The sequence below is a fragment of the Globicephala melas genome, chromosome 6, assembly GCF_963455315.2.
Source record: "Globicephala melas chromosome 6, mGloMel1.2, whole genome shotgun sequence".
NCBI classification, from domain to species: Eukaryota; Metazoa; Chordata; class Mammalia; order Artiodactyla; family Delphinidae; genus Globicephala; species Globicephala melas.
The window spans coordinates 31,537,190-31,554,492 of NC_083319.1; the positions used below are offsets into that span (position 1 = coordinate 31,537,190).

The 17,303-nt window shown below is 39.1% G+C and overlaps 1 protein-coding gene and 1 pseudogene across 4 annotated transcripts in view; both read right to left on the reverse strand.

The window, feature by feature from the left end:
- The window catches only part of PLPPR1 (phospholipid phosphatase related 1), a 641,182-nt gene that overhangs the window by 421,409 nt on the left and 202,470 nt on the right, over positions 1-17,303 (reverse strand). The gene's annotated exons all lie outside the window — the stretch shown is intronic.
- LOC115867783 (G-patch domain and KOW motifs-containing protein pseudogene) lies at positions 2,631-4,150 on the reverse strand (annotated as a pseudogene).

The following is a 17,303-nucleotide window of genomic DNA, read 5'->3' on the forward strand; positions in this document are numbered from 1 at the left end:
ATATACCCTGAGAAAACCATAATTCAGAAAGAGTCATGTACCAAAATGTTCATTGCAGCTCTATTTACAATAGCCCGGAGATGGAAACAACCTAAGTGTCCATCATCCGATGAATGGATAAAGAAGATGTGGCACATATATACAATGGAATATTACTCAGCCATAAAAAGAAACGAAATTGAGCTATTTGTAATGAGGTGGATAGACCTAGAGTCTGTCATACAGAGTGAAGTAAGTCAGAAAGAGAAAGACAAATACCGTATGCTAACACATATATATGGAATTTAAGGGAAAAAAATGTCATGAAGAACCTAGGGGTAAGACAGGAATAAAGACACAGACCTACTAGAGAATGGACTTGAGGATATGGGGAGCGGGAAGGGTAGCTGTGACAAAGCGAGAGAGAGGCATGGACATATATACACTACCAAACGTAAGGTAGATAGCTAGTGGGAAGCAGCCGCATAGCACAGGGAGATCAGCTCGGTGCTTTGTGACCGCCTGGAGGGGTGGGATATGGAGGGTGGGAGGGAGGGACACGCAAGAGGGAAGAGATATGGGAACATATGTATATGTATAACTGATTTACTTTGTTATGAAGCAGAAAGTAACACACTATTGTAAAGCAATTATACTCCAATAAAGATGTAAAAAAAAAAAGATGGTTCAGAGATGATCAGATGACCCACGTCAGACTAATCAGAGCCCTCCATGGAACTTCTTCTGAACTACTGGTAAAGAAGTAGTCCCTTTTATAGGATTATAGAGGCTAAGAACCATTTAAGATGATGTGGTTAAGGACAGCTTTGTGGCCATATGAAGAGAGCCTTCCTGAGAATGAATTCAAATTAAAAAATAGTATATTTTTCAATTTGTAAGACACACAAAAAGAGAAAGCTTCTTAATGATATTAATCTAACCTCATAATTCAGCCATTTCTAAATATAGCTTGATCCCTTGAAAATACCAGTTACATGAGCCAATGGATTCCATTTTGTGTTTCTTTGTTTAAACCAGCCTGAATTGAGTTTGACTTTTGCAACTGAGAGATTACAGCCAATATACATATATACCCACAGACTTACTATCTTCTGTTTGTGAAATTTCTTTTTCTCTCCCTCTCTCTCTCTCTCTCGCTCACTCTCCCTCCCTTCCTCTCTCTCTCTCTCTTCCCCTCCCTCCCTCTCTCTCTCTCTCTCTCTCTCTCTCACATACACACAGACACACAGTGCTTAAGAAGCCTAGTATTTGTCCTATAGATGACAAAAAGCTCTGACAATATGGTTTTCACCTTCATGGCCAGCAGAATTTTACTGAAACTCAGCAATTTTTTATCTAATTGACGTGCAGCAACATGTTCTGACTGCTTGCAGAAACTTTTTCAGCCATTGACACAAACGTGACAATACTTCAAACGCTGCATCAGCCCTCCATCTGTATACCTTCATTTCTGCCCAAGCCCTGAGACTCAGAAAACTTAACTCACATTTGTCACAGAGCTGGAGTCACATGAAGTACCTGAAAATGTTGGGCTGAAAATGATGTAAACACCTGGAGGTCCTCACCCATGACTACAGAGGCATCTCAATGCCAAGTTGAGACTGGCTTAATTGTGAGATTTCTAGGTCTTTGGCTGACAGTATATTGTCAGTCTTCTCTATTGTAGCAGAAACTCATAATTGTTTCCAGCTGCAAACAAATGTAAGGCTGACTCTAAAGAGGCACGTGTCCTTTTTTCCTTTGACCAATAGCTTCATTCTGTCCCATCAAGATGCCATCAGTACACAGCATCTCAAGGTTGGCTACATTCAATATAGTGTATATTGTGGGATTATCTGACACAATACTAGTTGCTAAATTTTCTTTCTTTACAAGATGGTCGAATTGGGACCACCAAGTTACCAAGTGGGCTCATGTTTTGGATCTCAAAGGCCAAAGCTAGAGAAGAGGAAAAGCCAGAGTATGAATCTAACCCAACATACAAGCATAGAAGACTACCTGAGTTCAAATTCCAGACTTTTGAGCAAGTTGCCTAACTCCCCCAAGCCCTAGTTTCCTCATGTGTAAAATAGAAAAATGTAAAAGTAGTACCTAATCAGAGGTTTCTGATAATTAAATTACATAATTCATTGAGGGGCCAAGAAACATTATCTATTGATATCAATAGCTAATAATATTAACTGTCAATAGACATTAGATATTAACAACCATTTAAAATTTATGATCAAAAACCATCTGTTAATATTATTGCTGTTATCATCTAGAAAAGTCCATTCACTTCCCTGAATTTCAGACTTCTCAACTGTAAAATGGGAGTAATAATCACTGCCAACTTCCTGAAACTGTTTTTAAACTCAAATGAGAACATTTACACAAAAGCACTTCATACAACATAAAGTGTATCAAAATATATGGTGACATTGTTCCTTCTGCTGTTGTTGTCTTTTTTTTTTTTTTTTACAAAGCATTTGAACTGGTTTTTATTATATACTAAGTTCTGGCAAATACTGGGTTTGTTTCTAGCCTCCCTTCTGGTCCATCCTGTGCCAGGGCTGCACTGCAAGTGGAGGGCGGAACCATGACCCCACCACCACCTTCGTGAAGGCAGGCTTTTCACACTGTATGGGATTGGTAACAACCTGGGTGAGGGAAGTGTGTCCACAGGTCAGTCCTCCGAGTCGCTGGGGCCCACGTACTGGCAGATGGCATCATAGTGAAGCTCCACCACCCGATTCTCTCTCTGCAGCTGCACAAGAGCCCGGCTCTGCTCTCTGTCGCGGTCCAGCAGATGGCCCACCCTTCCAGCCCATGGCCCCAGCACCACCATCACCCGGTTGCCCTGGACCTTGGGGACTAGGGTCTCCAGCATGCCCTCCCTCAGGCCTTCCAGGACCAGGCCTTCATCTGTCAGACACACACAGGTATCTGGGCTCAGGCCATCTTCGATTGTCATCTTGGTGTTGTAATACTGGCCACCCTTGTGCAGCTTGTCCACAAACCGCACACGCAGGTCCCTGTGCAGCCAGTGCTGACCCCTCGGAGCTGCTTTCTCAATCTTGGCTGCAGGCCCATCCTGTCTCCATCTGAGATGCTCAGGGTCCCACCGGTCTGGATGGTGTTTCCGCTTCCTCGCTGAGTCCTCCTGCCAGACGTGGAGGTCCTGATCCTGAAGGGCCTTCCATGACGAGGTTGCTCCATTCTGTTGCCTTGGGGAAGTTTTGCTCACCTGGCTCAGATCCAAGGAGTTCTTGTCAAACTCCTGCTGGGAGACAGGCCGCAGGCAGTACTCACTAACAGTCACCATGCGGCTCCCCACAGCCAGACGGACCATGGCCCGAGCACTGTCAGGGTCGAGGCCTTCCATCTTCCCATAGAGGCCTCGGTGAGGGCCAGAAAGAACCACCACAGCTCCTCCAGGCACCAGTCCCTGAGGCTGGTCTTCCTTATCCTTCTCTTGCTCCTCATCTGGCCTCAGCAGGTGGTGGGGGCCGGTGGGGGCCAGGGCCTGGACCTCAGTCAGGTTGGTGCCCAACCCTAACCCCTTGGGCCTCAGTGAGCTGACACGGGGATTCACCACTTGATTGAAGGTACGGCCGATGCCCTCGCCAGGTTTCCAGCCCATGCCCCGCAGCATGGCCAGCCCATAGGCCTCTACAGGGACTGCCTCATAATCAGCCTCCTCCGGCACTGTCTCAGCCCGGGGTTCGCTGTCTGCCCCTTCCCCGTCGCGGGTGCATCCTTTCCGGATCATGGGGATAGCGAGCGTGGGGTCGACACCCGCATTCTCTCTCTCCTCCAGAGACTTCGTGGATTCCTCAATGAGCTCCTTCACAGCCTGGGACAGCATCCCAACCACCAAGACCTCAGTATGTGCGGATGGCCCAGGGGCCTGGGTCGGTGGCTGCCTAAGATGGCCATTCTGGATCGAAGGGATGACAAGTTCCTTGGGGGCTTCTGAGGGCTGCACACTCTGCAGCTCCCTCCGTTTTTCGGTCTTCAAGAAATCCTTCTCCGGAGCCGCGTCTCCCACCAGCCATCTCCGGGCAGACGTGCGATTGAAGCTGAACGAAATTGGAGCACGGGAGGCTCCCGCAGGCCACAAAACACCATCTTCGGCGTCCGCCATCTTCCCCTCTTCCCAGGTCGGCGCGCTGCTTGCTGGGAAGTTTAGTTTGCGCTCTCTTTGCTGGGGCTTGACCACCAACGCTACAACTACCTTTCCCAGGAAACACTGTGGCACCGCCAGGCGAAGGCGGATAGGGGCAGTAGGAAGTAACTGCCTCTCTTTATACTTCACAAGAGCACGTGGCGCCAAGCGTACCAGGAAATGTAGTTCTTGGGGAAGGCAGGCGTGGTAGAAGGTGGCTTCCTTCTTGCTAAGTCGTCACTCCTTCGTGTAGGCGTTTATTGGTCACCTACTGTGTGCACGTCACTGTGCCCTACTGCTAGTGTTGGAGGGTCTCCTGTAGAGGCGGGCGGTGGCTGTGGCTCACTGTCTGTTGTTGTCTTCATTATTGGTACTGGGATAAAATAAGTGTATTTGTATGTATTTAGTGTCCAGCATGGACCAGTCCTGGTTAGGCATAAATTCTACTCTCTAAGTACTTATAATCATGGAAAAGACATTAGCAAGAATAACTTTAACACATAAAGCAGCCTTTCCTACTATTTTAACTAACAAATCCCTTTCACAATAATATAGATCGACACTGTCAGATAGAATTTTCTATGAACAATGATGCAAATGTCATACAACTGCACCATCCAATATGATAGCCACCAGTCACATGCACTATTTGAGCAATTGGGATGTGGCTAGTGTAAATAGGAAACTAAATTTTAAATTTTATTTCATTTTAATTAATTTAAATTGTAATAGCTGCATGCAGTTGGTTGCTACCACATTGAACAGTACAGAGAATGTCTTCAATCCCTTAGATATTTGTTAATGGGTCTGCCATTTTTTTATACTGCATGTTATAATGACATGATTTTAGGTTGAAAATGTATTATAAATTCCATTTAAATGCAATCTTCAAAAATTGTACATTTACATATAATATATACCCACTATGTACAAAAACAAGTTTTGACTTTTTACATGCAGTTAATGTAGACTAATTATGTAAGAAAAAGTATCATTTTTAAAGTATACTATATTGATACTTGGGAGCCAAGAGTATAATTAAATTTAACTATGAATTACAGCATAAAATAAATTAAAAACTATTTTATTATGGATGTCTGATATTCTTATATTTTACATGCAAAAAAATACAATTAGTATTTTCATATTTTGTTTCATTTGTCTGCTTATGTACACTCTCCTAATTGTAACACATGTGGTTAAAAAGTCTTTATTCCCACACATGAAAAGTCTTCTAATATTCTCCATTTAAATAATAATTTTTAAATTATTCTTATATCTCCTAATGTGCTACATGAGAATTTTGATCTAATGGATGCAGCTTACAGATGTGGTGATGTTCATATTGAAGAAAATCTGAGAATTATTAATATTTTATATTCTTCATTAACTTGATATATAGCAGTTTCTGTGTTCCTTATGTCATGGTCTTAAATAATTGTCTAGCCTTAATAATAATTTTATAATTATGAATAAAAATAATTTACAGCTGTGTGATGACCAAGTCCAGCAATGGCTGGTGGTTGATATTCAATTCACCGTGTCTGGCTAAGTGACTGAGTCACAAGCACATTCATTTGATCTCCACGTTGTGCACTAACTACATATTGAAGAACTATATGTCCACTTTTAAAGGGATATTTTTTAAACAATTATTTTATCTGCTGATCTTTAATATAAATGTAAGCAGGCACCATTATTGCTTTTGATACCATGAACTCCTTGGGACACTTTCTCTAGATCTCAGAATTTCTCAAACCACTTGTTGAGTAAGACTGTCAAAGAATACTGGAAAACTGCTTAACCTTCATGGAATGTTTAGACACCTTAAAGAGGTCCCTTGCTCTTTGGACCCACAGAAAACAACTGAAACTGTCTAAAATTGGGCATCAGATATGTAGACATAAATGAGAGGATCTGTGAGGAGAGAAGACCTGAGAAAAGCCAGGCCAGACTCAACATAAGAAAGAACGTGGAGGTCCAAAGAACATATCAACATGAAAGAGGAAATCTGGCACCTTGCACCAGAAATAGCAGCAGGTCCTAGGAATTAGAAGGGGCAAGGGAAGGAAGGGCAGAAGAACCTGACCTCACTCCCATTAGTTTCCCCAGCCTTCCCCCAAGCCCAGAGAGCCCAAAACCCCTAGAAAGGAAAGGGCTGTGGTAGAAATAAAAGTTATGTACTGGACATCTAAACAACTCTGCTATGGGGACGCCAGTCCGAAAAGAGTTGAACACAAGAAAAGAAGGTGAAGGCATTGTCCTCCTGGCTGGTGAGAGAGGTGGGCAATGAAAATCAAGGGACAACAGGTTTGGTGAAGCAAGAGAGACTGGTACCAGCTAGAGAAGGACAACAATGAGGACAGCAATCCATGGCAGCCCAGATTCACAAGATTGGAGGAGGTGGCACAATGCTAACAACCCAAGGTGGCAAGGCAGTCAGGGGTCAGAGGTCTGGTGAGAGGCATTCAGTGAGGCAAATAATCCAAGAGCAGAAGAGCAACAGCAGGTTTCTGGGCACTGCTTAGGGACAAATGAGACCAATGAACATGGTAATAAAAGGAAAGCAAAGAGGTCGCATCAGAAGTTTTGATTTCCTATAAGAAAACATTTTCCTTCCGTCAGAGAATCCCAGAAGGTAAGTGACACAGTTGAGAAACAGCTATTTTACATGTGTAAGTAATCTTGGGGATTCTTAGAAATGTTTAGGGAGAGAAATCACTTCATATATAGGCAGATAAGGGGCAGGACGTAGAGCCACTGAAATCTGAAAATCATTTTAAATATGACCAAATACATACCACCTTTTAATAAAGCTTAGAATATAAATATACACCATAACTTTTTCTAGGTACAGGATTATTGGTGCTTTTATTTTCTTAATTTCATCTCTTATCTGAATTTTCTAGGGTTTCTTTGAAGAACATGTAACATTTGGGTATAAAAAGCATAAGATTGGGACTTCCCTGGTGACACAGTGGTTAAGAATCCTCCTGCCAGTGCAGGGGACACGGGTTTGAGCCCTGGTCTGGGAAGATCCTGCATGCCGCAGAGCAACTAAACCTGTGAGCCACAACTACTGACCCTGCGCTCTAGAGCCCACGAGCCATGATGACTGAGCCCGTGTGCCACAGCTACTGAAGCCTGGGCGCCTAGAGCCCGTGCCCCACAACAAGATAAGTCATCGCAATGAGAAGCCCGTGCACCACAACAAAAAGTAGCTCCCGCTTACCGCAACTAGAGAAAGCCCATGCACAGCAACAAAAACCCAACACAGCCAAAAATTAATTAATTTTTTAAAATTTATTTTAAAAATTAAATGCCACTTTTCACATGTTAAATTGCAAAGATTGAAAAAAAATCTAATACTCAGTATTGGCAAATGGGTACTAAAAATCTAATACTCAGTATTGGCAAATGGGTAGGGAAGTAGGCACTCATACTCTGCTCACAATATAATTATGCTATTTCTGGAGTATGTTATTTCTGGAGGACAATTTGAGAACAAAATCAAAGTTCTTAAAAATTTATTTTTATTTAAATAATTTATTAAATAATTTAAATAAATTATTATAAATTTATTTATAATTTATTTATATAATTATATTATAATTATATTATAAATTTATTTATAATAATTTACAATTTATAAATTTATAAATAATTTATTATAATTAAAATAATTTGTTTTATTTATTTTTTAAATTTATTTTTTAAAATTCTTAAAAATCTAATACTCAGTATTGGCAAATGGGTAGGGAAGTAGGCACTCATACTCTGCTCACAAGATAATTATGTTATTTCTGGATTTCTGGATTATGTTATTTCTGGAGGACAATTTGAGAACAAAATCAAAATTCTTAAAAATTTTTATGTAATTTTATCCAGGAATTCTGCTTCTAGAAATATACATAATGTAGAGAATTATCCTCTTTTTATAAAAACTACAATGTATCGATAGATAAATATGGAGATAGACAGGTAGCAAATTATACCTGCAATAACATAATAGTAATAATAACAGTAATAATACAGTTATTACTGATAGGATTATGAGTGATTTTAAGTATTCTTTTCCACATATTTCTGCCATGAAAACTATTACTTAAACAGGATAAATAAATGCTATGTTAAATAAAAGAAATTGAAAAGTTAGCACAGCATTAAGTTTCTCATCTCATTCTCTTATATTTTGTATCTTATCTGTGGTTACAACCTATTCCAATTCCTGGTATCATTTGATTTCTTCAGTATTTGGGCAGCAATTTATTTTATAGTTTCCTCAATAAATATTTTTGGGATTTATTAACCAAATCTTCTTGTTCCTATTTTCTAATCTACTAAAAACTGCTTTTACCTTTATTAGTTTCTTCCTCCTGGTCTCCTTTGACTTATTTCATAATTCTCTTTACAACTGCTTGAATTGAAAGCTTAGGTACATTTATTTTTATTATTTCTAATTTAGCAATTTAAAAATACAATACATAAACTCTGATTTTGAATCCAGTTCCTTATTTCAAATGAAGGAATTATCACTCTGAGTATGATACTGCAACCAAATTTGTAACTAGTATTTAGACTTAATTCTATGTTTAAATCTTTTCATTACTCCCCACCACTTTTTTATTTACATACGGTAAAATTCACTTTTGGTGTACAGTTTTGTGCATTTTGACACATGTAAACAGTTTTGTAACTACCATCACAATTAAGATATTGATTATTTCTATCAAAGTGCTCCCTCATGCCCTTTTGTAGTAAATTTAAATTCCTGCCCTCTGCCCCTAGTGCCTAACAACTATTGATGTAACTTGTCTCTATAGTTTTACTTTTTCCTGTATGTCTTATTGTTGCATGTATCAGCACTTCATTTCTTTTTATTAATGAGCACTGTTCCATTGTATAGGTGTTTTGATTATCTATTTACCAAATGATGGGCATTTGGGTTGCTATAAATATATGCATACAGGTCTTTGTGTAGACATATGTTTTCATTTCTCTTATGTAAATACCAAGGAATGGGATTTCTGGCCCTATAGTAATTATTTGTTTATAAGAAACGGCCAAACTGTTTTCCAAAATGGCTCTTTTATTTTATATTCCCCCCAGCAGTGTATAAAAATCCCAGGTGTTCCATATCCTCATATAATCACCAACACTTGGAATTGTCAGATTGGGGCTGGGGTGGGGGAAGAGTTAGGGGCAGGGTTCTTTCTTTTCTCCTTTTTGTTATTCTGCTAAATATATGTAGTATCTCATTGCTTCAGTTTGCGTTTCCACAGTAACTTTCCACAGTAACTAATGATGTTAAATATATTTTAATGTGCTTATTTGCAATCAGCCATCAGAACCTCCTCTTTGGTGAAGTATCTGTTCAAATATCTTGCTCATTTTTTAAATTGGATTTTGTTATTTTACTATTGAGTTTTGAAAGTTCTTTATACATTCTGAATATAAATCCTGATACGTGTTTTGCAAATATTTTCTCTCAGTCTATGACTTTACTTACATTTTTAATAGTATCTTTCAAAGAACAGACATTTTAAATTTTGATGAAGTCCAATTTATTAATCTTTTTCTTTTATGTATATTTCTTTTGTGTTTTATGTTTCATGTGTCCCAGCTAAGAAATTTTTGTTTAACCAAGGTCACAACGATTTTCTTCTAGGTTTACTTCTAGAAATTTCATAGTTTCCGATTTTACATTTAATAGCCTATGATCCATTTTGCATTCACTGTTAAATATGGTATGATACATGGGTCATTTCATTTTTCAAATGTGGATGCATACTTGTTTCAGCACTCTCTGTTAAAAAGTCTGTTCTTCCTCTATTGAATTACCTTGGCACTTTTGTTGAAAATCAGTTGACCATATTCGTGAGGGACTATTTCTGGATTCATGTCTATTGATCTTTATCACTCTCCGTTCACCAATACTACCCTGTCTTGACTGCTATGGTTTTATAATAAGTCTCGAGTAGTCATCCAGTTTTGTTCTTTAATTACAAAATTGAGGTCCTTTGTATTTCCATAACATTTTTAAATCAACCTGTCAATTTTAACAAAAAAAGCTTCTTGGGATATCAATGAATATTGTATTGAATTTATAGATTAATTTGATGAGAATAGACATGTTTATCATGCTGAGTCTCCCAATCCATGGAAATAGCATCCCTCTCTATTTGTTTAGGTCTTTTAAAATTTTTCTCATCACTGTTTTTTGGTTTTCAACATTCAAATATTATACATATTTTGTTATATTTATTCCTAAGTATTTTATATTTTGAAGGGCTATTGCAAGTGGTGTCTTTTTGCTTTAATATTTAATATTTCACCAACATTATTATAAAATACAGGGTTTCTTTTCGTAAGTGGCGCAGACCCCGGGGGGCAGGAGGCAGGGGAGGTGCGTGGAGCCTAGGAGCCAAGTAACTCATGGGGGTGGAGAGAAACCACAGAGGAAAAAGCAGGCTGGATTACAGCGCTGGTCTCACTTTCACTGCCCATACTTTGTAAATTACTGTACAGTTAGAGAAGGTCTTAAAATCTGATGCTGGCAGAGGACGTGAAACCCCTTGGTCAGAGACAGAAGACTTGTATTACTCATGGCACAACCACCAGTCTGAACAATTACTCCAGGCAGAATCTACTGCTACCACCAGCTCAGGTGACTAATAAAAGAGAAGTATACTGGAGAGATCCCATTCAAAATAGCAAAATAGGAGGACAAGGAACTCACCTCCCCCAGAGATACATCAAAAATACATCTATACGTGGAACAATTCTCACTAAAAAGTAACTGGAAACTGGCAGAAAGACTCCTGTACAATGAAGGCTGTAAGAAAGATCTACATATAATCTAGTAGGAAGAGAAGAAAAGCGAACAGGGCAGGACCTGTGCCCCTAGGAGGGCACTCAAAGGAAAAGGGAGAAAACATGGGTGGAGACGTGCCCTGGGGAGAGAGCAGTAAGAGCCACAGGTTGGGCATCCCAGTCCCCGGGTCCATCCCGCACAGGGGAGACAAGCTGCCTTGGCTGGTTGGAGGACCACTGGGACTAACAGGAAGGCTGTGGGAAGTCTGGACTCCATGAGGAATGTGTACACATGCTGGCTTGCCCCCAAGGCAGGGTGGAGAGGGCAGCTACAAGACTGCTCTAGTGGCTGCCGGTTTCCCGCTCCGGTGAGCGCCCCAGCCAGATCCAAGCAAACACTCCAGCTCCACTTACTGCACATCACAATGTAGCACAGGATCCAGGGCTGCCATGACCAAGGAGGAAATTCAGCCATGGGATGCAGAGATGACCTGGTTCCAGGGTGGAGCCCGGGTGGGCCAGTGGCAGCCATTGTTGGCGCTTACTTAAGCAGCACATCAAAAGCAGCCCAGAACTCTAACAGCAGGTGCTCTAGCACAGGTCATGCCACAGTACACACCGAGAGTCCACACAGGCCCCACCTGCCCTGTGGAGCCATTCCACGACAGGGCAGGAGTGGTGGAGGCTGGGGCCAGGGATTGGCTGTGAGGGACAAAGGGGACTTTCACCCAAGGATGCACCTGCACAGAGAAAGGGAAACAGTTGAAGGCACCTGCACAGGCAGCATATGGGAGACAGCTCAAACCTCCATCTATGATCAACACAAGCCAAGAGTCCACACAGGCCCGCCTTGCTTCATCACTCCTGCTCTCTGAGGCAGGGTTCCAATGCTGGGAGACGGGAAAGTACACACAGAGCCATCTCAGGCCTGATGCTTGGGGCTTCTGTTCCAGCATCTTGGGATCAGACCCGGCCCCTGATAGGATGGTGACAGCCACTGAGCATAAGGGAAGTCTTGCCTCATACCTGGCTCCAATTCTAGCCACTCCATCTCCAGCCCCACCCCCTACCAAGGTGATAGCTGCCAGCACACCCTGAGGAAAGACGTGACTTGCATTCATGTCATATCCAGCTCTCCCACCAAAAGATTTGAACAGATACTTCACCAAAGAAATCATCCAATCTGAACAGCAAAAAGAATAACAATTTTTTTAAAAAAAGAAAAGAGTTTAAGAGATCTCTAGAATAATATTAAGCATACCAACACTTGCAGCACAGGGGTCCCGGAAGGAGAAGATAGAGAGAAGGGGATAAAAAATATATTTGAGGAAATTATGGCCAAAAACTTCCCACACCTGAAGAAAGAAACAGATATCCAGGTACAGGAAGCACAGAGGGTCCCAAACAAGATGAATGCAAGTGGACCCACATCAAGACATATAATTAATATTACAAAAGTTAGAGAATTCTAAAGGCAGCAAGGGAAAAACAGCATTATATACAAGAGAATCCTCATAAAATTATCAGCTGATTTCTCTGCAGAAACTTTTCAGGCAAGAAGGGACTGGCATGATATATTCAAAGTACTTAAAGGGAAAACCCTGCATCTTAGGATACTCTTCTCAGCAAGATTATCATTTAGAATCAAAGTGGACATAAATAATTTTTCAGACAAGCAAAACTAAAAGAGTTCATCAGTATTAAGCCTACCCTAAAAGAAATGTTAAAGAGTCTTCTCTAAGCAGAAAAAAAGAATCTACAGGATAGGGAAACTCCCACTAGGAAAGGCAAATATATAATAAGGACTAAGGATCAACCACTTAAGCTAGCATGCAGATTAAAAGACAGAAAACTATCAAACCAACTATAACTACAATAAACAGTTAAGTGATAAACATGAAAATGTAAAATATAACATCAAAAACACTGAATGTGAGGAAAGGGAGTAAAACATTTTTAGAATGTGTTTGAACTTAAATGACTACCAGTTTAAAACAAGTAGATATACTTATAGCTCAACATATATGAACCCCATGGTAAACACAAATCAAGAACCTACAACAGAGTCAAAAAGCCTAAAAAGAAAGAAACAAAAGCATACTACTAAAGAAAATCATCAAACCACAGGGAAGAAACAAAAAGGAGATGAAATGAACAGAGAACTACAAAAACAACCAGAAAACAAGTAATAAAATGGCATTAAGTACATACCTATCAATAATTACTTTAAATGTCAATGGACTAAATGCTCCAATAAAAAGGCATAGAGTAGATGATTGAATTTTTTTTTAAAAGACCCTTGTATATGCTGCCTACAAGAGACTCACTTCACAGGTAAAGAAACACAGATTAAAGTGAGGGGATGGAAAAAGACATGTCATGCAGACAGAAATGACAAGAAAGAGGGGTAGAAATACTCATACCAGACAAAGTAGACTTTAAACCAAAGGCTACAAAAAAAGGCAAAGGGCATTATATAATAATAAAGGGATCAATACAAGAATAGACTATCACACCATTAACATATATATACCCAATACAGGAGCACCTAAATATAAACATTTAAAAATTTTTATTTATTTGGGGCTGTGTTGGGTCTTTGTTGCTGTTCACGGGCTTTCTCTAGTTGCTGCGAGCCAGAGGTACTCTTTGTTGCAGTGCGCGGGCTTCTCATCGCGGTGGCGATGAGAAGGGAAGTCCAGGAGCACCTAAATATAAAAAGCAAATACTGGGCTTCCCTGGTGGCACAGTGGTTAAGAATCTGCCTGCCAATGCAGGGGACACGGGTTCAAGCCCTTGTCCAGGAAGATCCCACATGCCGTGGAGCAACTAAGCCCGTGCTCCACAACTACTGAGCCTGCACTCTACAGCCTGAGAGCTACAACTACTGAGCCTGCGTGCCACAACTATTGAAGCCCGCGCACCTGGAGCCCATGCTCTACAACAAGAGAAGCCACCGCGATGAGAAGCCCATGCACCGCAATAAAGAGTAGCCCCTGCTCGCTGCAACTAGAGAAAGCCTGCACACAGCAACAAAGACCCAAGACAGCCAAAAATAAAATAACAAATAAATAATAAATTTATTTTTTTAAAAAAGAGCAAATACCAAAGAACATAAAGGGAGAACTTTGCAATAATATAATAATAACAGGAGACTTTAACACCCCACTGTTTTCATTAGACAAATCATCTAGATAGAAAATCAGTAAGGCCACAGTGGTCTTAAATGCTACAATAGACAAGGTGAACTTAATAAATATCTACAGGACATTACATTCAAAAGCAGCAGGATACAGAAAACAAGCCTCAACAAATTTAAGAGGATCGAAATTTTATCAAGCATTTTTTTCTAACCACAATAGTATGAAACTAGAAATCAATTATAGAAAGAAAAAATGGGGAAAGAAAAAACATGTGGAGACTAAACAAGACACTACTAAAAGACCAATCTATCAATGAAGAAACCAAATAGGAAATGAGAAAATAACTCAAGACAAATGAAAATGGAAGCACAACTCCAAAATCTATGGGATGCAGCAAAAGCCATTCTAAGAGGGAAGTTCACAGCAATACAGGCCTCCCTCAAGATAGAAGAAAAGTCTCAAATAAACAACCTATCACCTGAAGAAATTAAAAACATAAGAACAAACAAAGCCCAAAGTCAGCAGAGGAAGGAAATAATAAATACCAAAGAGGAAATAAAGAATACAGAGACAAAAAAAAAAAAAAACCCAGAAAAGATCAATGAACCAAGAGCTAGTTTTTTGAAAAGATAAGCAAAATTGATAAACCTTTAGCCAGGCTCACAAAGAAAAGAGAGAGAACCCAAATAAACAAAATAAGAAATGAAAGAGAAGACACAACAACAAATACCACAGAGATACAAACAATCATAAGAGAATTCTAGGAACAGTTATATGTCAACAAATTAGACAGCCTAAAAAAAAAGACAAATTTCTAGAAACATATAACCTGCCCAGACTGAATCAAGAAGAAAGAGATAATTTGAACAAATCAATTGAAAGGAAGGGGGAAAAAAATCACATGATCATTTCAATAGACACAGAAAAAGCCTTTGACAAAATTCAACATCCATTAATGATAAAAACTCTCACCAAAGTTGGTATAGAGAGAGCATATCTCAACACAATAAAGGCCATTTATGTCAAACCCACAGCTAACATCATACTCAATGGTGAAAAGCTCAAGGCATTTTCTTTAAATTCAAGAAGAAGACAAGGATGCCCACTCTTTCCACTTCTATTTAACATAATATTGGAAGTCATAAACCACTGCAATCAGACAAGAAAAGGACTAAAAGGCTTCAAAACTGGAAGGGAAGAAGTAAAACTGTCACTATTTGCACATGACATGATACTTTATACAGAAAGTCCTAAAGTTTCCACCAAAAATCTATTAGAACTAATGAATGAATTCAGTAAAGTCACAGAATACAAGATTAATACACAGAAATCTGTTGCTTTTCTCTACACTAATAATGAGATATCAGAAATAAAAAGTTAAAAATACTCTGTAATGGCCTAAATGGGAAAAGAATCTAAAAAAGAGTGGATATATGTATATGTATAACAGATTCACTTTGCTGGACAGCTGAAACTAACACAACATTGTAAATCAATTATACACCAATAAAAAGTTTTAAATAAAATAAAAAGAAATAGAGAGTTAAAAAATCCAGTTTAAAATCACATCAAAAAGAATGAAATATCAAGGAATAAATTTAACCAAGGAGATGAAAGACCCATACTCTGAAAACTCTAATACACTGATGAAGGAAAGTGAAGATGGTACATAGAAATGGAAAGATATGCTGTACTGTTGGATTGGAAGAATTGCTATTGTTAAAATGGCCATACTCTTGAACTGGAAGAATTAGTATTGTTAAAATGGCCATACTACCCAAAGCAATCTACAGATTTAATAAAAAACCCTATCAAAATACCCATGACATTTTTCACAAAACTAGAACAAATAATCCTAAAATTTATATGGAACCACAAAAGACCCTGAATTGCTTAAGCAATCTTCAGAAAAAAGAACAAAGCTGGAGGTACCACCCTCCCTGACCTCAGACTACACTACAAAGCTACAGTAATCAAAACAGCATGGTACTGATGCATAGATCAATGCAACAGAATAAAGAGCCCAGAAATAAACACATGCACTTAAGGTCAATTAATCTACAACAAAGGAGGCAAGAATATACAATGGAGAAAAGACAGTCTCTTCAATAACTGGTGCTGGGAAAACTGGACAGCCACATGTAAAACAATGAGATTAGATTATTTCCTCATACCATATACAAAAATGAACTAAAAATGAATTAAAGACCTACATGTAAGACCTGAAACCATAAAATGGGAAGAGAACATAAGCGGAACACTCTTTGACATAAACCGTAGCAATATGTTTTGCATCTATTTCCTAAGGCAAAAGAAATAAAAGCAAAAGTAAACAAATAGGACCTAATTAAATTTAAAAGCTTCTGCACAGCAAAGGAAACCATCAACAAAACAAAAAGACAACCTACTGAATGGGAAAAAATATTTTCAAATGATATGACCAACAAGACGTTAATATTCGAAATACATAAACAACCCATATAATTCAATATCAAAAAACAAACAACCCAATCAAAAAATGAATAGACATTTTTCCAAAGAAGGCATACAGATGGCTAACAGGCACACTAAAAGATGCTCAACATTGCTAATTATTAGAGGAATGCAAATGAGAACAACAAAGATATATCACTTAACACACGTCACAATGGCTATCATCAAAAAGTCTACAAATAGCACATGTTGGCAAGGATGCAGAGAAAAGGGAACCCTTGTACACTGTTGCTGGGAATGTAAATTGGGGCAGCCACTATGGGAAACAATATGGAGGTCCCTCAAAAAACTAAAATTATAACTACCATAGGATCCAGCAATTCCACTCTTGGTATATATCTGGAGAAAAAAGAAAACACTAATTTGATAAGGGACATGCACCCCAATGTTCGCAGCAACCCTATTTACAATAACCAAGACATGGAAGCAACACAAGTGCCTATCAACAGATGACTGGAATGGTGTTGGGAAAGCTGGACAGCCGTATGTAAATCAATGAAGTTAGAACACTCTCTCACACCATACACAAAAATAAACTCAAAATAGCTTAAAAACTTAAATATAAGACATGACACCATAAAATTCCTAGAAGAGAACATAGGCAAAACATTCTCTGACATAAATTGTACCAATGTTTTCTTAGGTCAGTCTCCCAAGGCAATAGAAAGAAAACAAAAATAAACAAAGGGGACCTAATAAAACTTATA